At 41.6% G+C, this 24,479-nt stretch overlaps 2 pseudogenes across 2 annotated transcripts in view; both read left to right on the forward strand.

Moving 5' to 3' along the window:
- Nucleotides 1–18,205, forward strand: LOC311133244 (E3 ubiquitin-protein ligase FANCL-like; annotated as a pseudogene). The gene is made up of 8 exons: nucleotides 1–157; nucleotides 437–488; nucleotides 781–841; nucleotides 2,089–2,145; nucleotides 2,262–2,359; nucleotides 15,739–15,836; nucleotides 17,476–17,544; nucleotides 18,113–18,205. The product of its transcript is annotated as an E3 ubiquitin-protein ligase FANCL-like (transcript).
- Nucleotides 18,202–24,479, forward strand: part of LOC311133256 (E3 ubiquitin-protein ligase FANCL-like) — a 19,568-nt pseudogene continuing 13,290 nt past the window's right edge. Inside the window, exon 1 of the transcript in view lies at nucleotides 18,202–18,253. The product of the transcript in view is annotated as an E3 ubiquitin-protein ligase FANCL-like (transcript). The remainder of the gene's footprint in view (nucleotides 18,254–24,479) is intronic.

Genomic DNA, 24,479 nt, shown 5'->3' on the forward strand with positions numbered 1-24,479 from the left:
ATGCTAGCATGGTCAGCTAACCATGTTGTTAACGTTAGCTCACCACACAGCTGACTGTCAAGGATGGAGAGTTTACTTGTGAAAGAGAGACCGCTGTTACCACTCAACAAGGAGAAACTGTCTGATGGATTTGTCACGGTTCAGGTCGGACAAACATGTTATGGTTTCTGAGCTTGCTACTTGCGTTACAATCAAGCCAAGAGATCTTGTATCTTTAACTTTGTAGTGTTGGCTGTGTAGTAGCCGCGCGCCCTTGCATTGATTCTTGGACAGTCAGCTGTTTATGTAGACAGCATCAGCGAATGCGCGGTTAAGTTAATCACATGCCAAGTTACCAGAAGAACAAACCATTTTCTCAACAGATCTCATGGTATTGAAGATGATCTGATGGCCTACTTTATCAACTTTTGTTGCTAATTAATTTTTTGGGTAAGAGACTTCAGAATAAGAATACTGCTTCCACCAGATCATCAACTTAAACTAGCTGAGTACAAGTCCCCTGTATTCTATTTTGTGTGTCAGAGAGAGAGAGACACAACAAGGAATGGTCTGTCAATGTCAGTCCCTCCGTCTGTCTGTTTTTGTTTGTCTGTCTCTCTCTATCTCTGTCTCTATCTCTCTATGCACACAGACAGACAGACTGGCGCAGAGGAATAGTGGTGTCAAACTTAATGATAAACGTTGCATGTCCTCTTTAATACCCTGAATGAATTATATTGTACTCTAGTCCTCTGAATCAAATGGAATCAATGATTTATTACATGTCATTCTGCATTGCAGGCTTCACTGCTGCTGGCAGCTGAAACAGCTATTGCATGGATATGGGCACATAATAAAACAGGCAAAACAAAAAAACAGGGCAATCTACACCAACACTTTAACTCTAACCAATTGAGAGTCCAAATTATTTCAGATGAAGATGTTTTCACCAATAGGTGGACTGGACTGTTTAGTAGTTATTGGACTGTACGCGCACTTATTGCTGTGTTTGACTCGCTTGTTAAAAAAGTAGTTTCCACTGCTTAATTAACATTGCCTTGGAAATGTCCCTATTTGTTATGTGGTCACCTGTTGGTTATTGGGATTAGATTGATATTTCACCTCGGGCTGTAAAGTTCATTATGTTCACAGGCTTTAAGCTATCATTAATTATTAAACCTAGTGACAGGCTTCATTAATCAAAACATTGGCTTTGATTTGAACGGCTCCTTCAAGTTGGTTTGAAAGAAGACACTACAGTATCCCTTAACCTCTACGGGATCGGTGTCCCGTATACGGGACGGTATAGCTAACGTGCGCTAATGTGATTAGCATGACCGTTGTAAGTAACAGCAAACTTTCCAGGACATAGACATGTCTTATATGGGCAGAAAACTTAATTTATTGTTATTCTAACTGCACTGTCCAGTTTACAGTAGCTATTACAGTGAATAAATACCATGCTATTGTTTGAGCAGAGTGCACAGCAACAAAAAACATATCATGGCAACTGGTTTGATACATTCACCTCTGAAGGTAATGTACTTACATTCAGTAATCTTGCTCTGATTTGTCATCGTAAGTGTCCCAGAGATAAAATGTAGCATAGTTTTGTTTGATAAAATCCATTTTTATATTCAAATGTAGGAACTGGGTTCTACAGTTCGAACCCCTGCTCTCTCTTTTTGTATGTTCTCTATAGTTAAATACTTGAAAATGTATCAATTGACCAATTCGGCACATTTGGGCAGACTTGATACAAAATAGTCCAGTATTGCAATGCTTCACTGGATCAATCTGAAACTTTGCAGAGACACTGCTGCCATCTAGTGGCCAAAATCTAAAAAATAATTGTTTGTATTATGTTTTACCAGATCTAATGTGTTATATTCTCATACATTCATTTCACATTTCCACAAACTTCAAAGTGTTTCCTTTCAAATGGTATCAAGAATATGCATATCCTTGCTTCAGGTCCTGAGCTACAGGCAGTTAAATTTGGGTATGTCATTTTAGGCGAAAATTGAAAAAAAGAGTCTGATCCTTAAGAGGTTAATTTTCCAGCTATTTAGGGATCTCTCTTTTCTCATAGTTTTTGTCTTTTCACAGAGATGACATCACTCACCTGATCTAGTCAACTTTGTTCTGGAGCTGAAGACTGTCCTGGTAAGAGCATCTGTTTTTGCCTCTCAGATTGATATTGACATATTCCTGAATCTCATAATAATACAGTCCTGAAATGCTGGTGATTGAATGTAAACAGGAAGTGTTCAATGTTTCAGGAAGTGGCCCTGAAGAGCAGGCTGGAGTGTTGCTCCTTCCCCCCTCCACAGTACTACTCTCAGCTCATCACTGAGATGGAGGACCTGGGATGGGATAAGTATGTTCTGGAGCAAGTAGGGCTAGGGACAGGAGTTTTTATTTACTACGTGACCTGACCAGGAACAACTCTGGTTGCTAGTCATAGAGTTTAACCTACAACTATGACCTGGAGTAATTCCTGGTGAGGTCTATTAGACCAGTCAGTGACAAATTATTACCTTATAGCTACCCTACCATCAGAATAAAGAAAGGCATTGGACAATATTGTACTGTATTAATAACTGACTCAGGGTTTGCACAAGGTGCTTGAGGTGCTTAAAGTACTTGAATTTGGCACTCTGAAATTCAAGTACTGGAATACCTTGAAAATCAGACATTTTCTCAAGTTGGTACTTGAAAATAGGAGAACAGAAAATGGTAAAATATGTTAAAATGAAAAATATTTAAAAAATGTATTTAGTCTTTCTAATTAATTTCCAGGCAGACTACCAAATTTTATTTCCTCATGTGTTTCACGCTCTGGTTGCCAGGCGAGCTCGCTCATTCCACCCACACTACCACACAGCCAGGCAGGTACAGAACTGTCTGATTAGGCACTGCCAAACGTCACATCGATAGCTAAAATGTCGGGCAAATATAGATTCAAAATTTGATGGTTATATATGGGTTGTGCCAGACCCATCCAGGGATGTAGTGGAGGGTAAACACACTCAAACGCCATTTACGCACCTTTTTATTTGTAAAATAGTGTTTACTCACCTTTTTTATTTTGTTAACTATCAATTACCCACTTATTGCGTTCCCAGCGTTGATCAAAGCTCAGAAGGCTTCTTGATCGGAGTTCTAATCGCGCCTACCTCTGCGAACAAGTTGAATCATGAATGATTAATGTATGCTCGTTATGTTCGCCTGCTCCCCCGGATTTGCCGTGTTAGCAGCGCATTCATTCACCACTCTGCCCAATGGGCTCCACAAGCTCCCACCCTCATCAGACCGTGAGGCTGTCTCAGCCTCCGGCCCATTCATCATCCACGATGGATACTACAGCTGGCTTGGGTCCATCGGGCCCCACCGCCCTTTAGTCCTTGAGGGGTTTGCGAAACCACTCGAGGCGAAAGAACGGCTGGACCTCCTCAGCCATTGCACCAGCTTTCGTCATCAGCAGTTCTATTGAAAGAAACATCTTGGTTCCCGGGGCAAAAACCCTGTTCTATCCTGGAGCACGAGTACAAGACATTACAAGGCTACTTCCTAACATTCTACGTCAGATGCTGGGAGCTGACACTGTCATACACCATGTGGGGTCAAACGACATCAGGAGGGCTAGCGTGGAAATTTTGAAAATTGATTTTAAAGAACGTATTCTAGCACTGAAAGATTCCAAATAATGGCCAAATAAGTCCGGTGCCATCATCGGGCCGAGGGTGTGAAAGATTCAGCAGGCCACTGGAATTACACACCTGGCTAAAAGATTACTGTAGCTCTGTTAGAATCACTTTTATAGATAACTTCGACACCTTCTGGAAACAGAAGATGCTCTATCATCTTGGCTCCTGGACTCTGTCCACGTATTTCAAGGCTGCGTTGAGACAATTACTTATCAATGACCCAAGACCAGCTCAGTTAATCCCTACCATTGTTTCGCTGAGTTGTCATAATGCTGAGCAAATGTACATTATCCCAGGGGCGTTGGCAGACACATTTTAAGTAACTTAATTTATTTCCCCCTAACTGCCCTGAATGCCTCTGTTGATCCTACAGCCATTGTATGCAGTAATCATGTGCCTATGAACCAGAGTTATACTGTTAGCACTGAGGAGGTGTTCCCTAGTAGGAAGTCCACTGTGTGCAGCACACCCTGCACTATCAGCTCAAATATAATAAACATGAGCATGTCTACTTCTGATAAGCTTCCCAGTAAACCAATAAAAACAATCAAGCATCCCAGAAAAGTGGTAAAAATAGCTCACATTAACATACAGTGGAGAGAACAAGTATTTGATACACTGACGATTTTGCAGGTTTTACTACTTACAAAGCATGTAGAGGTCTGTAATTTTTATCATAGGTACACTTCAACTGTGAGAGACGGAATCTAAAACAAAAATCCAGAAAATCACATTGTATGATTTTTCAGAAATTAATTTGCATTTTATTGCATGACATAAGTATTTGATCACCTACCAACCAGTAAGAATTCCGGCTCTCACAGACCTGTTAGTTTTTCTTTAAGAAGCCCTCCTGTTCTCCACTCATTACCTGTATTAACTGCACCTGTTTGAACTCGTTACCTGTATAAAAGACACCTGTCCACACACTCAATCAAGCAGACTCCAACCTCTCCACAATGGCCAAGACCAGAGAGCTGTTTAAGGACATCAGGGATAAAATTGTAAAATCACCCTCGGTCTGGGGCTCCATGCAAGATCTCACCTCGTGGGGCATCAATGATCATGAAGAAGGTGAGGGATTAGCCCAGAACTACACGGCAGGACCTGGTCAATGACCTGAAGAGAGCTGGGACCACAGTTTCAAAGAAAACCATTAGTAACACACTACGCCGTCATGGTTTAAAATCCTGCAGCGCAAGCAAGGTCCCCCTGCTCAAGCCAGCGCATGTCCAGGCCCATGTGAAGTTTGCCAATGACCATCTGGATGATCCAGAGGAGGAATGGGAGAAGGTCATGTGGTCTGATGAGACAAAAATATAGCTTTTTGGTCTAAACTCCACTCGCCGTGTTTGGAGGAAGAAGAAGGATGAGTACAACCCCAAGAACACCATCCCAACTGTGAAGCATGGAGGTGGAAACATCATTCTTTGGGGACGCTTTTCTGCAAAGGGGACAGGACGACTGCACCGTATTGAGGGGAGGATGGATGGGGCCATGTATCGCAAGATCTTGGCCAACAACCTCCTTCCCTCAGTAAGAGCATTGAAGATGGGTCATGGCTGGGTCTTCCAGCATGACAACGACCCGAAACACACAGCCAGGGCAACTAAGGAGTGAACCCAATAGAACATCTTTGGAGGGAGCTGAAAGTCCGTATTGCCCAGTGACAGCCCCGAAACCTGAAGGATCTGGAGAAGGTCTGTATGGAGGAGTGGGACAAAATCCCTGCTGCAGTGTGTGCAAACCTGGTCAAGACCTACAGGGAACGTATGATCTCTGTAATTGCAAACAAAGGTTTCTGTACCAAATATTAAGTTCTGCTTTTCTGATGTATCAAATACTTATGTCATGCAATACAATGCAAATGAATTACTTAAAAATCATACAATGTGATTTTTTGGACAAAAAAATTTGATTCCGTCTCTCATAGTTGAAGTGTACCTATGATACAAATACAGACCTCTACATGCTTTGTAAGTAGAAAAACCTGCAAAATCGGCAGTGTATCAAATACTTGTTCTCCCCACTGTATGTAGCCTAAGAAACAAGGTTAATGAAATCAATAACTTGCTAGAAACAGATGACACTCATATTCTGACTATCTCTGAAACTCACTTAGATAATACTTTTGATGATACAATGGTAGCAATACATGGTTATAAGATCTATAGAAAATACATTTGCCAATGTACAGAAATGCCAATGGGGGCAGTGTTGCGGTCTATATTCAGAACCGTATTCCTGTTATGCTTAAAAGGATCTCATGTTATATACTGTTGAAGTAATATGGCTACAGGTTCATCTGCCTCACCAAAAGCACATTCTTGTGGGAAGCTGCTACAGCGCCTTGCAAAAGTATTCATCCTAATTGGCGTTTTTTCCTGTTTTGTTGCATTACAACTTGTACTTTAAATTGATTTTTATTTGGATTTCATGTAATGGACATACACAAAATAGTCCAAATTGGTGAAGTGAAATATTTTTTTTTACTTGTTTCAAGAAATGCAAAAAAATAAATAACAGAAAAGTGGTTTGTGCATTTGTATTCACCCCCTTTGCTATGAAGCCCCTAAGTAAGGTCTGGTGCAACCAATTACCTTCAGAAGTCACATAATTAGTTAAATAAAGTCCACCTGTGTGCAATCTAAGTGTCACATGATCTGTCACATGATCTCAGTATATATATACACACCTATTCTGAAAGGCCCCAGAGTCTGCAACACCACTAAGCAAGGGGCACAACCAAGCAAGCAGCACCATGAAGACCAAGGAGCTCTCCAAACAGGTCAGGGACAAAGTAGTGGAGAAGTACAGATCAGGGTTGGGTTATAAAAAAAATATCAGAAACTTTTAACATCCCACGGATTGAATCCACTATTAAAAAATTGAAAGAATATGGCACCACAACAAACCTGCCAAGAGAGGGCCGCCCACCAAAACTCACAAGGACGGCATTAATCAGAGAGGCAACAAAGAGACCAAAGATTACATTTTACATTTACATTTTAGTCATTTAGCAGACGCTCTTATCCAGAGCGACTTACATGAGCAATTAGGGTTAAGTGCCTTGCTTAAGGTCACATCGACAGATTTTTCACCTGGTCGGCTCGGGGATTAGAACCAGAGACCTTTCGGTTACTGGCACAACGCTCTTACCCACTAAGCTACCTGCCGCCCCTGATAACCCTGAAGGAGCTGCAAAGCTCCACAGCGGAGATTGGAGTGTCTGTCCATATGACCACTTTAAGCCTTACACTCCACAGAGCTGGGCTTTATGGAAGAGTGGCCAGAAAAAAAGCCATTGCTTGAAGAAAAAAAGGCATGCGGGAGACTCCCCAAACATATGGAAGAAGGTACTCTGGTCAGATGAGACTAAAAAGGATATTTTGGCCATCAAGGAAAATGTCTGCTGCAAACCCAACACCTCTCATCACCCCGAGAACACCATCCCCACAGTGAAGCATGGTGGTGGCAGCATCATGCTGTGGGGATGTTTTTCATCGGCAGGGACTGGGAAACTGGTCCGAATTTAAGGAATGATGGATGGCGCTAAATCCAGGGAAAATCTTGAGGGAAACCTTTTTCAGTCTTCCAGAGATCTGAGACTGGGATGGAGGTTCACCTTCCAGCAGGACAATGACCCTAATCATACTGCTAAAGCATTAATCAAGTGGTTGAAGGGGAAGCATTTAAATGTCTTGGAATGGCCTAGACAAAGCCCAGACCTCAATCCAATTGAGAATCTGTGGTATGACTTAAAGATTGCTGTACACCAGAGGAACCCATCCAACTTGAAGGAGCTGGAGCAGTTTTGCCTTGAAGAATGGGCAGAAATCCCATTGGCTAGATGTGCCAAGCTTATAGAGACATACCCCAAGAGACTTGCAGCTGTAATTGCTGCAAAAGGTGGCTCTACAAAGTATTGACTTTGGGGGGGTGAATAGTTATGCACGCTCAAGTTTCTTTGTCTTATTTCTTGTTTGTTTCACAAATACAAATATTTTACATCTTCAAAGTGGTAGGCATGTTGTGTAAATCAAATGATACAAACTCCCCAAAAAATCCATTTTAATCCCAGTTTTAAGGCAACAAAATTGGAAAAATGCCAAGGGGGAAGAATACTTTCGGAAGCCACTGTACAGACCACCAAGTGCTAACAGTCAGTATCTGGATAAAATGTCTGAAATGCTTGATAATGTATGTAATCTCAACAGAGGTATACAGTGGGGAAAAAAGTATTTAGTCAGCCACCAATTGTGCAAGTTCTCCCACTTAAAAAGATGAGAGAGGCCTGTAATTTTCATCATAGGTACACGTCAACTATGACAGACAAATTGAGAAAAAAAATCCAGAAAATCACATGGTGGGATTTTTTATGAATTTATTTGCAAATGATGGTGGAAAATAAGTATTTGGTCACCTACAAACAAGCAAGATTTCTGGCTCTCACAGACCTGTAACTTCTTCTTTAAGAGGCTCCTCTGTCCTCCACTCGTTACCTGTATTAATGGCACCTGTTTTAACTTGTTATCAGTATAAAAGACACCTGTCCACAACCTCAAACAGTCACACTCCAAACTCCACTATGGCCAAGACCAAAGAGCTGTCAAAGGACACCAGAAACAAAATTGTAGACCTGCACCAGGCTGGGAAGACTGAATCTGCAATAGGTAAACAGCTTGGTTTGAAGAAATCAACTGTGGGAGCAATTATTAGGAAATGGAAGACATACAAGACCACTGATAATCTCCCTCGATCTGGGGCTCCACGCAAGATCTCACCCCGTGGGGTCAAAATGATCACAAGAACGGTGAGCAAAAATCCCAGAACCACACGGGGGGACCTAGTGAATGACCTGCAGAGAGCTGGGACCAAAGTAACAAAGCCTACCATCAGTAACACACTACGCCGCCAGGGACTCAAATCATGCAGTGCCAGACGTGTCCCCCTGCTTAAGCCAGTATATGTCCAGTCCCGTCTGAAGTTTGCTAGAGTGCATTTGGATGATCCAGAAGAGGATTGGGAGAATGTCATGTGGTCACATGAAACCAAAATATAACTTTTTGGTAAAAACTCAACTCGTCGTGTTTGGAGGACAAAGAATGCTGAGTTGCATCCAAAGAACACCATACCTACTGTGAAGCATGAAGGTGGAAACATCATGCTCTGGGGATGTTTTTCTGCAAAGGGACCAGGACGACTGATCCGTGTAAAGGAAAGAATGAATGGGGCCATGTATCGTGAGATTTTGAGTGAAAACCTCCTTCCATCAGCAAGGGCATTGAAGATGAAACGTGGCTGGGTCTTTCAGCATGACAATGATCCCAAACACACCGCCCTGGCAACGAAGGAGTGGCTTCGTAAGAAGCATTTCAAGGTCCTGGAGTGGCCTAGCCAGTCTCCAGATCTCAACCCCATAGAAAATCTTTGGAGGGAGTTGAAAGTCCGTGTTGCCCAGCGACAGCCCCAAAACATCACTGCTCTAGAGGAGATCTGCATGGAGGAATGGGCCAAAATACCAGCAACAGTGTGTGAAAACCTTGTGAAGACATACAGAAAACGTTTGACCTGTGTCATTGCCAACAAAGGGTATATAACAAAGCATTGAGAAACTTTTGTTATTGACCAAATACTTATTTTCCACCATAATTTGCAAATAAATTCATTAAAAATACTACAATGTGATTTTCTGGATTTTTTTTTCTCATTTTGTCTGTCATAGTTGACGTGTACCTATGATGAATATTACAGGCCTCTCTCATCTTTTTAAGTGGGAGAACTTGCACAATTGGTGGCTGACTAAATACTTTTTTTCCACACTGTATTTTCTGGGTGACCTAAATATTGACTGACTTTCATCAAGCTGCCCACTCAAGAAAAAGTTTCAAACTGCAACCAGTTCCTACAACCTGGTTCAGGTTATCAGTCAACCTACCAGGGTAGGTACAAACAGCACAGGAATGAAATCATCAACATGTATTGATCACATCTTTACTAATGCTGCAGAAATTTGCTTTAAAGCAGCATCCAAATCCATCGGATCTAGTGATCACAGTATAGTAGCCATATCTAGGAAAATTCCAGCTACTAATAAGCATGCACCAATTAAGAACATGACTGTAAAAACGGTTAAATCCCCTTGGATTCATGAGGAATTGAACAATTGTATGGTTGAGAGGGATGAGGCAAAAGGAATGGCAAATAAGTCTGAATGCACAACCGATTGGCAAATGTTTTGCAAATTGAGAAATCAAGTGACTAAACTGAATAAAAGCAAGAAACTATACTATGGAACAAAATATAAATTATATAAAGAATGATAGTAAAAAGCTTTGGAGCACCTTAAATGAAATTTTGGCCAAAAAAGCTAACTCAGCTCCATCATTCATTGAATCAGATGGCTCATTCATCTCAAAACCCACTGATTTTACCAACTACTTTAATGATTTTTTCATTTGCAAGATTATCAAACTTAGGCATGACATGCCAACAACAAACGTAGACACTAGACATCCAAGTATAACTGACCAAATTATGAAAGACAAGCATTGCAATTTTGAAATCTGTAAAGTTTATGTGGAAAAGGTGAAAAATTATTGTTGTCAATCAACAATGACAAGCCACCGGGGTTTGACAACTTGGATGGAAAATAACTGACGATAGTAGCGAACGATATTGCCACTCCTATTTTCCATATCTTCAATCTAAGCCTACTAGAAAGTGTGTGCCCTCAGGTCTGGAGGGAAGCAAAAGTAATTCCGCTACCAAAAAATAGTAAAGCCCCCTTTACTGGCTCAAATAGCTGACCAATCAGCCTGTTACCAACCCTTACTAAACTTTTGGAGAAAAAATTGTTTGACCAGATACAATACTATTTTACAGTAAACAAATTGACAACAGACTTTCAGCACGCTTATAGGGAGGACATTCAACAAGCACAGCGCTTACACAAATGATAAAAAGATTGTGGGGGCTGTTTTGTTAGACTTCAGTGAGGCTTTTGACATTATCAATCATAGTCTGCTGCTGGAAAAATATGTGTTATGGCTTTACACCCCCTGCTATATTGTGGATAAACAGTTACCTGTCTAACAGAACACAGAGGTTGTTTTTTAATGGAAGCCTCTCCCACATAATCCAGGTAGAATCAGGAATTCCGCAGGGCAGCTATCCAGGCCCCTTTTTTCAATCTTTACTAACGACATGCCACTGGCATTGAGTTAAGCCAATGTGTCTATGTATGCCGATGACTCAACACTATACACGTCAGCTACTACATCGACTGAAATGACTGCAACACTTAACAAAGAGCTGCAGTTAGTTTCAGAATGGGTGGCAAGGAATAACTTAGTTCTAAATATTTCAAAAACTAAAATAATTGTATTTGGGACAAATTATTCACTAAACCGTAAACCTTAACTAAATCTTGTAATGAATAATCTGGAAATTGACCAAGTTGAGGTGACTAAACTGCTTGGAGTAACCCTGGATTGTAAACTGTCATGGTCAAAACATGTTGATACAACAGTAGCTAAAATGGGGAGAAGTCTGTCTATAATAAAGCGCTGCTCTACCTTCTTAACAACACTATCAATAAGGCAGGTCCTACAAGCCCTTGTTTTGTCGCACTTGGACTACTGTTCAGTCATGTGGTCAGATGCCACAAAGAGGGACTTAAATGTACACAGAGAGCTAACGTTAATAATATGCATGTCAATATCTCATGGCTCAAAGTGGAGGAGATATTGACTTCAGCACTATTTGTTTTTGTAGGAAGTATTGACAAGCTGAATGCACTGAGCTGTCTGTTTAAACTACTAGCACACAGCTTGGACACCCATGCATACCCCACAATACATGCCACAAGAGGTCTCTTCAGAATCCCCTAGTCCAGAACATATTTTGGGAGGCGCACATTACTACACAGAGCCATGACCACATGGAACTCTATTTCACATCAGGTAACTGATGGAAGCAGTAGAATCAGATTAAAAAATCTGATGAAAATGCACCTTATGGAACAGCGGGTACTGTGAAGAGACACACACACAGGTACAGACACACACATACACACACAAAAGCTAGCACACAGTACACGTACATTGTAATATTGTTGTATGTTGGTATTATACATTTTGTATTGTAGGTATGTAGTGGTGTAATAATGTTATATAATGTACTGTTTTATCTTTTGTTTTATGTGTGATATAAGTGCCTTAATGTGTTTGGACCCCATTGGCAGCAGCTAATGGGGATCCCTAATAAATACAAATACAAAACTACCTCAGCCCAGACAGTGGGAATTATTTGAACATTCCTCGACTCCTGCCGTGTCAACAGACATCCCCCAAACAAACACCCCCTGACTCTCTGAGAATGGTAAATAGTCGCTGATATTTCAGTCAGATGTCTAGCAAGCTAGTTAGCTCAAGGGCTCTGGCTATTAGCCAGGTAGCTAGTTTTAACTAGCTGGCTAGAAGGATGAAGTTAGAAGCTAACGTTGAACGGAGCCTGACCTCAGCAGGAGCAGTTGACAGAAATTAAGCTAGCTATAATCAAAATATGGGCTACTTTAAGTTCTCATAACAAATACCTTTTCTCTACAGAGAGTAGTGAGACAGACAGTGGTGAGTCAGGCTGCAATGAAGGAGGCAAAGTAGAAACACAGAGAGAGGAAGCATTGAAGCAAGCAGGGAGAGAGGTTAGTAGTACAGTGGATCCCAAACATGGGGTCCGGGACCCATTTGGGGTCCCCTAATATTTAAATAGGGTCTCCTGAGAGAGTCTTTAATCTTATAAAACACATTAATAACTTGTTTCTCTTCAAATTGGTATAGAATACAACATTTTAGAGTCAACTAAGGGCCTTTTACACTGTCAGAATTCACTTTCATGTCATTATGTGTTGGGACAGCCTGCGGGACCTAACATTTTGTGAAATACAGTATATAGACAATTTAAAAATAAAGACAATATTATGTACACTGAACAAAAAATAGAAACGCAACATGCAACAATTTCAAAGATTTTACTGAGTTACAGTTCATATAAGGAAATCAGTCAACATCATCAGTCCTGACTTATCATTTATGTATGTAATAAATAAGTAGTGAAACACGGATTATTGAGTAGAATTTATAAGGAAATGATGAATAGTAAGTTAGTTATTAATTTTTTTCGGTTGTGGGGGTATACTGCCATCTGTTGGCGACTAGAAACCATTGCATAATAGGAACTATTACAAATTGATGGTCCTTGGAAATAAATAATAGAGCTTGAAAAAGTACTTGAAAGTCCTTCAATTTGACTTGCCACTGTCTGTACGAACCCCGCTGACTGTAATGATGTCCTTATTTGTAGTTATTGAGTAATAGTTAAAGCCAGATCCCATTTAATAACTCTGCCTTGCTGAGTGACAGCCAGCGCTAATACCATCTTCTCTTTATCACTGATGATGTATCTCCAGCTACCATTTAGCCCGGCTAATAATTTTCCACTTTTACTATTAATGACCACAGCTACAATTATGATATTAGAAAACGAAAATTGGTTTAATTGATTACCCTTCTCTTAGGTTTAATGGTGGGTTAATGGGGGGTTGAAGTTATGTGGAAACGAGGTTAACGTCATTTCAATGCTGTATTACCGTTAGAAGCATTCCGCAGCGGGTCTAGTTCAATGCACTCGAGATTCATTTAGTCTTAATTGGCAACAGCGTTAATAGCCCAGGGTTTTCACTCGCTCTGTCCGCTGATCGGTGCAGGTAAGAGAGGCTTGCTATGTGCCTGGTCATTTGAATGGGCTTGAGGTTGCCATGAGAAGGTGTGTCATGAGTTAATGAATGGGAATATGGAGTCAAGTATCTCCACCCTAGCCCCCTCTATGCCCTAAACCAGGGGTCCTCAAACATTTCTTGCCAAGGGACCCCCTCCCAGGCAAACCGGCAACCCAGGGAAGATATTCTCCTCTTTTCTACTGTAGGTACAGTGCCTTCATAAAGTATTCATACCACTTGACTTGTGTTACAGCCTGAATTCAAAATGGATTACATTTATTTTTGCTCACCCATCTACACACACTACCCCATAATGACAAAGTCAAAACATGTTTTTAGAAATGTTTGCAAATTTATTGAGAATGAAATACAGAAATATCTCATTTACAAAAGTATTCACACCCCTGATTCAATACTTTGTAGAAGCATCTTTGGCGGCGATTACAGCGTTGAGTTGTCTTGGGTATGTCTGTATCAGCGTCGCACAACTGGATTTGGGGATTTTCTCCATTTATTCCTTGCAGATTTTCTAATAATTCCACTTTGACATTATGGGGTATTGTGTGTAGGCCAGTGACGAAACATCTCAATTTAATCCATTTTAAATTCAGGCTGTAACACAACAACATGTGGGAAAAAGTCAAGGGGTGTGATGAATACTTTCTGAATGCATTGTACCTCCCGGTTGAATACCCCTGCCCTAAACACAGCGTGTTTGGCATCATTAAAAAGACATAACTTGATTCCTTATTCACCAGTTTACGTGGCATATAAATGTTTCTTGTGTGTCTTTGTTGAAATAAGAGGTGTGTGTTTGTGTGCACCTTTGTGTATTGCTCTTCAATCTGTCTTTAGGTTTCCCTAAAACCGTATACATTGCCTTTACCCCAAATGGCCATACATCTATTTGGCTTTTATGGTAATCGGTATAGGTTGTCACACCTTCCTAAAGTACTAGGAGTTGTCTATGGCTTCACTTAATCTCAAGCCTCCCTCCAGCATAAATACACCAGAGAACCTCAAGCCTCCCTCCAGGATAAGTACACCAGACACATGTTCTATACATTTCAAAGTGTATCCAAACATGAAGTACTTACTGGTGAAATAGTATGTGAATGGACTCATATGTGAGTAGAATTGCACATGACTGTCTATGGCTTTCTACATAGATGTCAAATACTTTCATATGGTAGCTGGAGAACCCCAGTTCTCATCATTACTGTAACAAATGGCAATTCCACCACTGTGTAAAGGTAGCTCCATCCATATACTGCTCACTCAGACATGTGTCATTTGTTCCTGTTTTCGAATCAGCTCCACTCCTGCATTTCGATTTTTTGATTGATATGATTTAAGTGTCATATTTTACAAATGCTCGGCTCTCATCAGTCTTCACAGTGGGGCATCACACTGTCACGCTGTGTCCATCACGCAAAGTGCCAGCCAGCCCCTGCTGTGGGGCGGGAGGCCCCGTGTGAATGCAGAGTAGAGATGGGACTGTGACGCAACGATGGAGCTGTGATATTGATATGTTGATTGAAAAAATAAATAATTGTCACTAATGAAATAGAATGAGGGAAGGGGAAAAAAGGGAGATGAATTGAGTGAGAGGGATATGAAGAGCGAGTGAATAAATTATGTTCGTATTTTACTAGATTAAAGGAGAGTGAGGTGCTGTGTAGGATCGCGGTGTATGTATGAGCATGTGTTGCCACTCATTTCTATGTTTGTGTATGTGTGTTTGTCAGTTTTTCAAGCATCATAGTTGCGTCCGTCAGAAAACCTGCCCTGCTCCATGCCTTCAGAAGTGTGTGTTGCAGTGAACACACTGACCACCACTCCCTGATACACCACATAAATATCCAGCAGATATATGGCCATGTCAGCCACAGCAGAGTGGCATTACTGCACTGTAAATATAGGACAAAGTAGCCCCCAGAGTCTAGACACTGCTCTAAGGTCACTTTGACTTTTACTCCGCCAATGGTTAAGGTTAGAATATGGGAAAGGTAAGCTGGTCCTAGATCTGTACCTACGGGGGATTTCTACATGGTGCTCTAAATCAGGGGAGATCTGAAGCAGAACAGGGACAGCGCTAATGTAGATGTTTCACTGCCTCCCTCAGGGTGTGATTAATGGGCTATGATGGGAGCAACGTGCGTTCCCTCTACTAAACTAAACCCCTCTGACTCGGTCTGTGTGTGAGAATGTGTCACCTCTGTATGCAGTATGTGTCTGACCAACTGACTGACGGATGTTTGTGTGTTCCAGGGATGGTGTTCATTGACACAGAGTTCCCCACACTGAGACTGAGGGCTGAGGACTCCTCAAGACGATAGCATGTCGTCACCATCAAACTGAAGCCCAAGGTAAGAGAACACACACACTGTGTACAAAACATTAGGAACACCTGCTCTTTCCATGACATAGACTGACCAGGTGAATCCAGGTGAAAGCTATGATCCCTTATTGATGTCACCTGTTAAATGCACTTCAATCAGTGTAGATGAAGGAGAGGAGACAGGTAAAAAAAATATATATTTTTAGACGTGGATTGTGTATGTGTGCCATTCAGACGGTGAATGGACAAGACAAAATATTTAAATCAAATGTTATTGTTTACGTACACATATTTAGCAGATGTTATTGCTTGTGTAGCGAAATGCTTGAGTTCCTAGCTCCAACAGTGCGGTAGTATATAACAATTCACAACAATACACACAAATCTCAAAGTTGCACCCCCTTTGAATGGGGCCTTTGAATGCGGTATGGTAGTAGATGTCAGGCGCACAGGTGCCAGGCGCACCGGTTTGAATGTGTCAAGAACTGCAACGCTGCTGGGTTTTTCACGCTCACCAGTTTCCCGTGTGTATCAAGAATTGTCCACCACCCAAAGGACATCCAGCCAACTTGACAACTGTGGGAAGCATTGAAGTCAACATGGGCCAGCATCCCTGTGGAACACTTTCGACACCTTGAAGAGTCCATGCTCTGATGAATTGAGGCTGTTCTGAGGGCAAACTCAGGTGTTCTTAATATTTTGTACACTCATATTTTGTACACTCATTGTATGCTATGTAGTCTAATATTCTCACACACATGTACACTTACAGTTAAACTAACTAATGCCCAAAGTGAGAAAACACACACACTGATAGTTAACAGTCAATGAAAACATACTCTTACACAGTACGGTCAAATATACATGTGTTCAAATCAAATGTTATTTGCCGCATGCGCCGATTTCAACAGGTGTAGACCTTACAGTGAAATGCTTACTTACAAGCCCTTAACCAACAATGTGGTTTTTAATAGATAAGTACAAAATAAAAATAGCAAATAATTAAAGAGCAGCAGTAAAATAAAATAACAGTAGGGAGGCTATATACAGGGGTTACCGGTACAGAGTCAATGTGCGGAGGCACCGGATAGTCGAGGTAATATGTAATATGTACATGTGGGTAGTGTTAAGAGACAGTACTTGTGTTAAAAGACATACTCTATCTAGGGCAAACATACTTTGGTGAAGTCTGTTTGAGAGGTGCCAACACGCTGTGAGATGGGAGTGTAGAGATATCCACTTTAGACACTCAGTGGCATGATACAACCCTCCAGAACCGGAGGAGAGGAGTGAGATAAGACCATGTGGGCATATCTAGTAAAAATACATCTTAAAATGATTATAAAGGGCATGGAGAAGGTACAACATCTAGATAAGTTTGAGCACATCTTGGTTGGCGATAGCGGCCATATTCTGGGTATAGCAGGGTGGCAGTGCTGGGTTAGAGAGTGCTGAGCAGGGTGGCAGCATGGCAGGTTGGTGGCAGCTGGCCCTGATGATATCGAGAGGAGGTGGTTGGTATAACCCTGTGCCCACCTGCCCACCTGCCAGCCCCCGTCGCTGAGTAAAAATAGCCTTGATTCCCCCTGTGGCCCAGCTACCTCGCCCGCCCCTCTCCCCTACCCAGGTCACCCTACACGGGGCCACAGCCAGAGGGTGGAAGGTAGGGGTTGGTAGAGGCCCCAGAGGGCTCCGCAGAGCTACCCGTTCCACCGGCCATGACCTGGACACCACAGGTACAACACACACATCTCACACACACATTCTCAGTCAGTCAGTCAGTAATATTGAGCCTTAGACACTGACAGCTGTTCTCGTTCCATGTGAGTGTGGGTGTGTGTATTTTATTTCTGCGTATGTGATACATGGCAAGCCGTACAGAGAAGACCAGCTCAGTACAGCTCTGCCGTATGGAGCCTGTCTGCCTGCTGGGCAGCTGATGGATCACTCCTGTGCTGCGAAAAGAGTCTGTGTGTGTGTGTGTGTGTGTGTGTGTGTGTGTGTGTGTGTGTGTGTGTGTGTGTGTGTGTGTGTGTGTGTGTGTGTGTGTGTGTGGGTAGTTGTGCATGTGTGTGTGTGTGTGTGTGTGTTGTTGGGGAAGGGCTTGTCTGTCAGCTGTCCTGACATGTTCATTTAAATTAGTAATTATTGCCTGCTCTGTTGCATGGCCAAGATGTGCGTTTGCACGAACGAATGAGGGACATAAAGACACTGTAGTTTGTGTGCACATTAGAGAGAGAACAAGAGACAGACAATACATGCATATACGTACATACTACATACCTGTTTTGTGTCTTTTTAAAGCAGTGTGTGGTGATTGTTGTCCGTATCAGACTGTGGGTGGGTAGGACCATCGGTGGGCACCAGACCCACCACTGCAGGTGTGGCACAGCATGAACAACCTCAGCCAGCAGTCTGTGTGTGTGAGTCCGTGCGTGTACACACGTATGTGCCAGACCTACCAGTCATAAAGGATTAGAGTACAGGATTAGAATCATACCTGTCATCAGCCAGGAGAAGAAAACCTACATACACTTAGGTTGGAGCATTAAAACTAATTTTTCAACCGCTCCACAAATTTCTTGTAAGTCGGTTAGGACATAGTAATTTTTCCAACAATTGTTTATAGACAGATTATTTCACTTATAATTCACTGTATCACAATTCCAGTGGGTCAGAAGTTCACATACACTAAGTTGACTGGGTCTTTAAACAGCTTGGAAAATTCAAGAAAATGATGTCATGGCTTTAGAAGCTTCTGATGGGCTAATTGACATCATTTGAGTCAATTGGAGGTGTACCTGTGACTGTATTTCAAGGCCTACCTTCAAACTCAGTGCCTCTTTGCTTGACATCATGGGAAAATCAAAAGAAATCAGCCAAGACCTCAGAAAAATAATTGTAAACCTCCACAAGTCTGGTTCATCCTTGGGAGCAATTTCCAAACACCTGAAGGTACCACGTTCATCTGTAAAAAAAATAGTACGCAAGTATAACACAATGGGACCACGCAGCCGTCATACCGCTCAGGAAGGAGACACGTTCTGTCTCCTAGAGATTAACGTACTTGGTGCAAATCAATCCCAGAACAACAGCAAAGGACCTTGTGAAGATGCTGGAGGAAACGGGTACAAAAGTATCTATTTCTACAGTAAAAACGAGTCCTACAATGGGGAAAATAAGTATTTAGTCAGCCACCAATTGTGCAAGTTCTCCCACTTAAAAAGACGAGAGAGGCCTGTAATTTTCATCATAGGTACACGTCAACTATGACAGACAAAATGAGATTTTTTTTCTCCAGAAAATCACATTGTAGGATTTTTTATGAATTTATTTGCAAATTATGGTGGAAAATAAGTATTTGGTCAATAACAAAAGTTTCTCAATACTTTGTTATATACCCTTTGTTGGCAATGACACAGGTCAAACGTTTTCTGTAAGTCTTCACAAGGTTTTCACACACTGTTGCTGATATTTTGGCCCATTCCTCCATGCAGATCTCCTCTAGAGCAGTGATGTTTTGGGGCTGTCGCTGGGCAACACGGACATTCAACTCCCTCCAAAGATTTTCTATGGGGTTGAGATCTGGAGACTGGCTAGGCCACTCCAGGACCTTGAAATGCTTCTTACGAAGCCACTCCTTCGTTGCCCGGGCGGTGTGTTTGGGATCATTGTCATGCTGAAAGACCCAGCCACGTTTCATCTTCAATGCCCTTGCTGATGGAAGGAGATTTCCACTCAAAATCTCACGATACATGGCCCCATTCATTCTTTCCTTTACACGGATCAGTCGTCCTGGTCCCTTTGCAGAAAAACAGCCCCAAAGCATGATGTTTCCACCCCATGCTTCACAGTAGGTATGGTGTTCTTTGGATGCAACACAGCATTCTTTGTCCTCCAAACACGACGAGTTGAGTTTTTACCAAAAAATTCTGACCATATGACATTCTCCCAATCCTCTTCTGGATCATCCAAATGCACTCTAGCAAACTTCAGATGGGCCTGGACATGTACTGGCTTAAGCAGGGGGACACGTCTTGCACTGCATGATTTGAGTCCCTGGCGGCATGGTGTGTTACTGATGGTAGGCTTTGTTACTTTGGTCCCAGCTCTCTGCAGGTCATTCACTAGGTCCCCCCGTGTGGTTCTGGGATTTTTGCTCACCGTTCTTGTGATCATTTTGACCCCACGGGGTGAGATCTTGCGTGGAGCCCCAGATCGAGGGAGATTATCAGTGGTCTTGTATGTCTTCCATTTCCTAATAATTGCTCCCACAGTTGATTTCTTCAAACCAAGCTGCTTACCTATTGCAGATTCAGTCTTCCCAGCCTGGTGCAGGTCTACAATTTTGTTTCTGGTGTCCTTTGACAGCTCTTTGGTCTTGGCCATAGTGGAGTTTGGAGTGTGACTGTTTGAGGTTGTGGACAGGTGTCTTTTATACTGATAACAAGTTCAAACAGGTGCCATTAATACAGGTAACGAGTGGAGGACAGAGGAGCCTCTTAAAGAAGTTGTTACAGGTCTGTGAGAGCCAGAAATATTGCTTGTTTGTAGGTGACCAAATACTTATTTTCCACCATAATAAATTCATTAAAAATACTACAATGTGATTTTCTGGATTTTTTTTCCTCATTTTGTCTGTCATAGTTGACGTGTACCTATGATGAAAATTACAGACCTCTCTCATCTTTTTAAGTGGGAGAACTTGCACAATTGGTGGCTGACTAAATACTTTTTTCCCCCACTGTATATCGACATAACCTGAGAGGCCGCTCAGCAAGGAAGAAGCCACTGCTCCAAAACCGCCATAAAAAAGCCAGACTACGGTTTGCAACTGCACATGGGGACAAAGATCGTACTTTTTGGAGAAATGTCCTCTGGTCTGAAGAGACAAAAATAGAACTGTTTGGCCATAATGACCATTGTTATGTGTGGAGGAAAAAGGGTGTGCTTTCAAGCCGAAGAACACCATCCCAACCGTGAAGCACGGGGGTGGCAGCATCATGCTGTGGGGGTGCTTTGCTGCAGGAGGGACTGGTGCACTTCACAAAATAGATGGCATCATGAGGAAGGAAAATTATGTGGATATATTGAAGCAACATCTCAAGACATCAGTCAGGAATTTAAAGCTTGGTCGCAAATGGGTCTTCCAAATGGACAATGACCCAAAGCATACTTCCAAAGTTGTGCCAAAATGGCTTAGGTAGCTTAGTGGTTAAGAGCGTTGTGCCAGTAACCGAAAGGTTGCTGGTTCTAATCCCCGAGCCGACTAGGTGAAAAATCTGTCTGTGCCCTTGAGCAAGGCACTTAACCCTAATTGCTCCTGTAAGTCGCTCTGGATAAGAGCGTCTGCTAAATGACCTTTTTTTTTTTTTTTTTTTTTTTTAAGGACAACAAAGTCAAGGTATTGGAGTGGCCATCACAAAGCCCTGACCTCAATCTAAAGAACATTTGTGGGCAGAACTGAAAAAGCGTGTGCGAGCAAGGAGGCCTACAAATCTGACTCAGTTACACCAGCTCTGTCTGGAGGAATGGGCCAAAATTCACCCAACTTATTGTGGTAAGCTTGTGGAAGGCTACCCAAAACGTTTGACCCAAGTTAAACAACTGAAAGGCAATGTTATCAAATACTAATTGAGTGAATGTAAACTTCTGACCCACTGGGAATGTGATGAAAGAAATAAATGCTGAAATAAATCATTCTCTCTACTATTATTCTGATATTTCATATCTTCAAATTAAGTGGTGATCCTAACTGACCTAAGACAGGGAATTTTTACTAGGATTAAAAGTCAGGAATAGTGAAAATCTGAGTTTAAATGTATTTGGCTAAGGTGTATGTAAACTTCCGACCTCAACTGTACGTCACAGTTCCCTCAATGTCTACACAAGCCATCATTATAAAGGCTTTAGGTATCCATTCATACTGAATTACTCAATTTGAACCCTGCTAGATGGTTGCTTTTATTAGCAGTGTTTTAGTATGTACAGTTATACTCCCGTTTCCTCAGTAGTTAAGCATGTAGTGAGGATAGATATGTGTCTTTGCTCAGTGCTAGATGAAGAGGCTTAATTAAGGCATTCAAGGAGCACTGAGCGGATCTTAGCTTTCCACAGACACACACTCTTACAGCTTGCCACTCAAATCCAGCAGGAATTCAATTACCAAGCCGCTTTTACTGGGTCCACTGTATTTCTATGGAGCCATAACCATAATCACGCCACTGGCATTAATTGGCCAGTAATTGCGGAGTCTCTGCACCTGTGCGATGTTAAATTGTGTGCACTGTGCTGGCACAATGACCCATAATTTTGGTTCATTTTTCTCTCTTTCTTTTTCCTTTCTCCCTCTCACTTCTGTCGGGTTTCCCGCTTTGGTGTGTCGTGGTGGTGGGGGAGAGAGCTATTCTAATCAAATAATTTGTTAAAGGGAATTAGATTTGCTGAGCCCGCGCCTGCATTAAAAACTGAATAGGGAGTAGAATAATTTTCTAAATCATGTTTGTCTATGTGACACTATCTCATGGTAGTCTATAGTCTGATATGTCATCTTCATATCTTACAAGTTTAGGCAAAAATATTTTCCCAACCGTTAGATACAACGTATGTGGTTGAGATAGCTAGTTGCTTGAAGTTATATTTGTGGTAATTTTAATAGAGGAACTGATTAGGCTACATGTAATTCTCTCCAAGATCAGACCTTTCTATAGATGCAAATCTTTCTGCAAATCTAATTTGTATGGGCATAATTATATAAATGTTATTATTATCATTTAGAACAATTCATTTCTTTATTGAGAAGTATCCACCCACACATTTGAAATCTGGTTTAGGTTGTCATATCTGTTGTGTTCTGTTCCCCACACAGAGTTGGGGCAATGTTCACACAGTTCATGCTGCTTCTAGAGTCTCTGGCCGAGTTATGTGCGGTTATAGATGAGATTTATGAAAATACCTGTGTTCTAGTGTAGGCTCGACAAGGAACACAAGGAAAGGACAATTCCCAAGGACTCGTCAGCCCTGGCCCCTATGAGGGGCCAACATGTATCTCTCTGTTACAGTATCCAGATGACTGACTATTGAATGAGTGATAGAATAATGATATAGTATCCATGTTTGGTATCTATCTGAAATTTGTTCACGTTGGATAAATCTGATGCTATCTATGTGGATGTATTATCTCTGTGGTAACTTGTATCTGTACAGGGTGAACTCTAAATTTCTCCATTATGCAACGTTTATTTTTATTGTCCTCTCAGGAATTCTGTCTCATTTACTGCTGTGACACCCTGTGGAGATTGAGCCTTGTTGGTCAGGTTACACTGCAAACTTGGTATCATTTGATTGGTCAAAGATGGTTGGTTTTAGGTTGAAAGGTTACACCTTCTGATTAAATGCCTTTGTTCTCTCTCTTATCCTGCATCAGGTCCATGGAGGAAGGTTGTATGATAAATTCTCATTTCCTAGGCTTCTAAGCCTCTGGCCTAGTAAGCATCTCTTTGTCCAAGCTTTGCCTTGTAAGATAACCTTAGAATCTATATGCCTAGAATAATGCTTTGTTATGGTCAGTATTACCTTTTAACTTAAGCTTTATGCCTTGTATGTGAACCCATTCATTTTACAAAGTTATTAAATAATACTTGCTTTGATGTCTGCTTTTCATGACCATTCCTTAATCTTAGTCAGCTAAACACATAATACTTGATTGCACATGATTCAACTGTAGTCTCTTGCATATTGCTAATTATCTTTATGGAGTCAGATAAACATTTTAATAGGCTAATTGCTTAGTCTTATTACGAGTCGCAGGTGAGGTACAGTGGCTTATGAAAGTATTGACCCCCTTGCCTATTTTTTTGCCTTACAACCTGGAATTTAAATGGATTTTTGGGGGGGTTGTATAATTTCATTTACACAACATGCCTACCACTTTGAAGATGCAAAATATGTTTTATTGTGAACAAACAAGAAATAAGACAAAAAAACAGAAAACTTGAGCGTGCATAACTATTCACCCCCCCCAAAGTCAATACTTTGTAGAGCCACCTTTTGCAGCAATTACAGCTGCAAGTCTCTTGGGGGTATGTCTATATAAGCTTGGCACATCTAGCCACTGGGATTTTTGCCCATTCTTCAAGGCAAAACTGCTCCAGCTCCTTCAAGTTGGATGGGTTCCGCTGGTGTACAGCAATCTTTAAGTCATACCACAGATTCTCAATTGGATTCAGGTGTGGGCTTTGACTAGGCCATTCCAAGACATTTAAATGTTTTCCCTTAAACCACTCAAGTGTTGCTTTTGCAGTATGCTTAGGGTCATTGTCCTGCTGGAAGGTGAACCTCCGTCCCAGTCTCAAATCTCTGGAAGACTGAAACAGGTTTCCCTCAATAATTTCCCTGTATTTAGCGTGCTTCACTGTGGGGATGGTCTTCTCGGGGTGATGAGAGGTGCTGGGTTTGCGCCAGACATAGCGTTTCCCTTGATGGCCAAAAGCTCAATTTTAGTCTCATCTGACCAGAGTACCTTCTTCCATATGTTTGGGGAGTCTCCCACATGCCTTTTGGCGAACACCAAACATGTTTGCTTATTTTATTCTCTAAGCAATGGCTTTTTTCTGGCCACTCATCCATAAAGCCCAGCTCTCTGGAGTGTATGGCTTAAAGTGGTCCTATG

Source organism: Coregonus lavaretus (genome assembly GCF_964263955.1).
Source record: "Coregonus lavaretus genome assembly, chromosome: 1".
Classification (NCBI taxonomy): Eukaryota; Metazoa; Chordata; class Actinopteri; order Salmoniformes; family Salmonidae; genus Coregonus; species Coregonus lavaretus.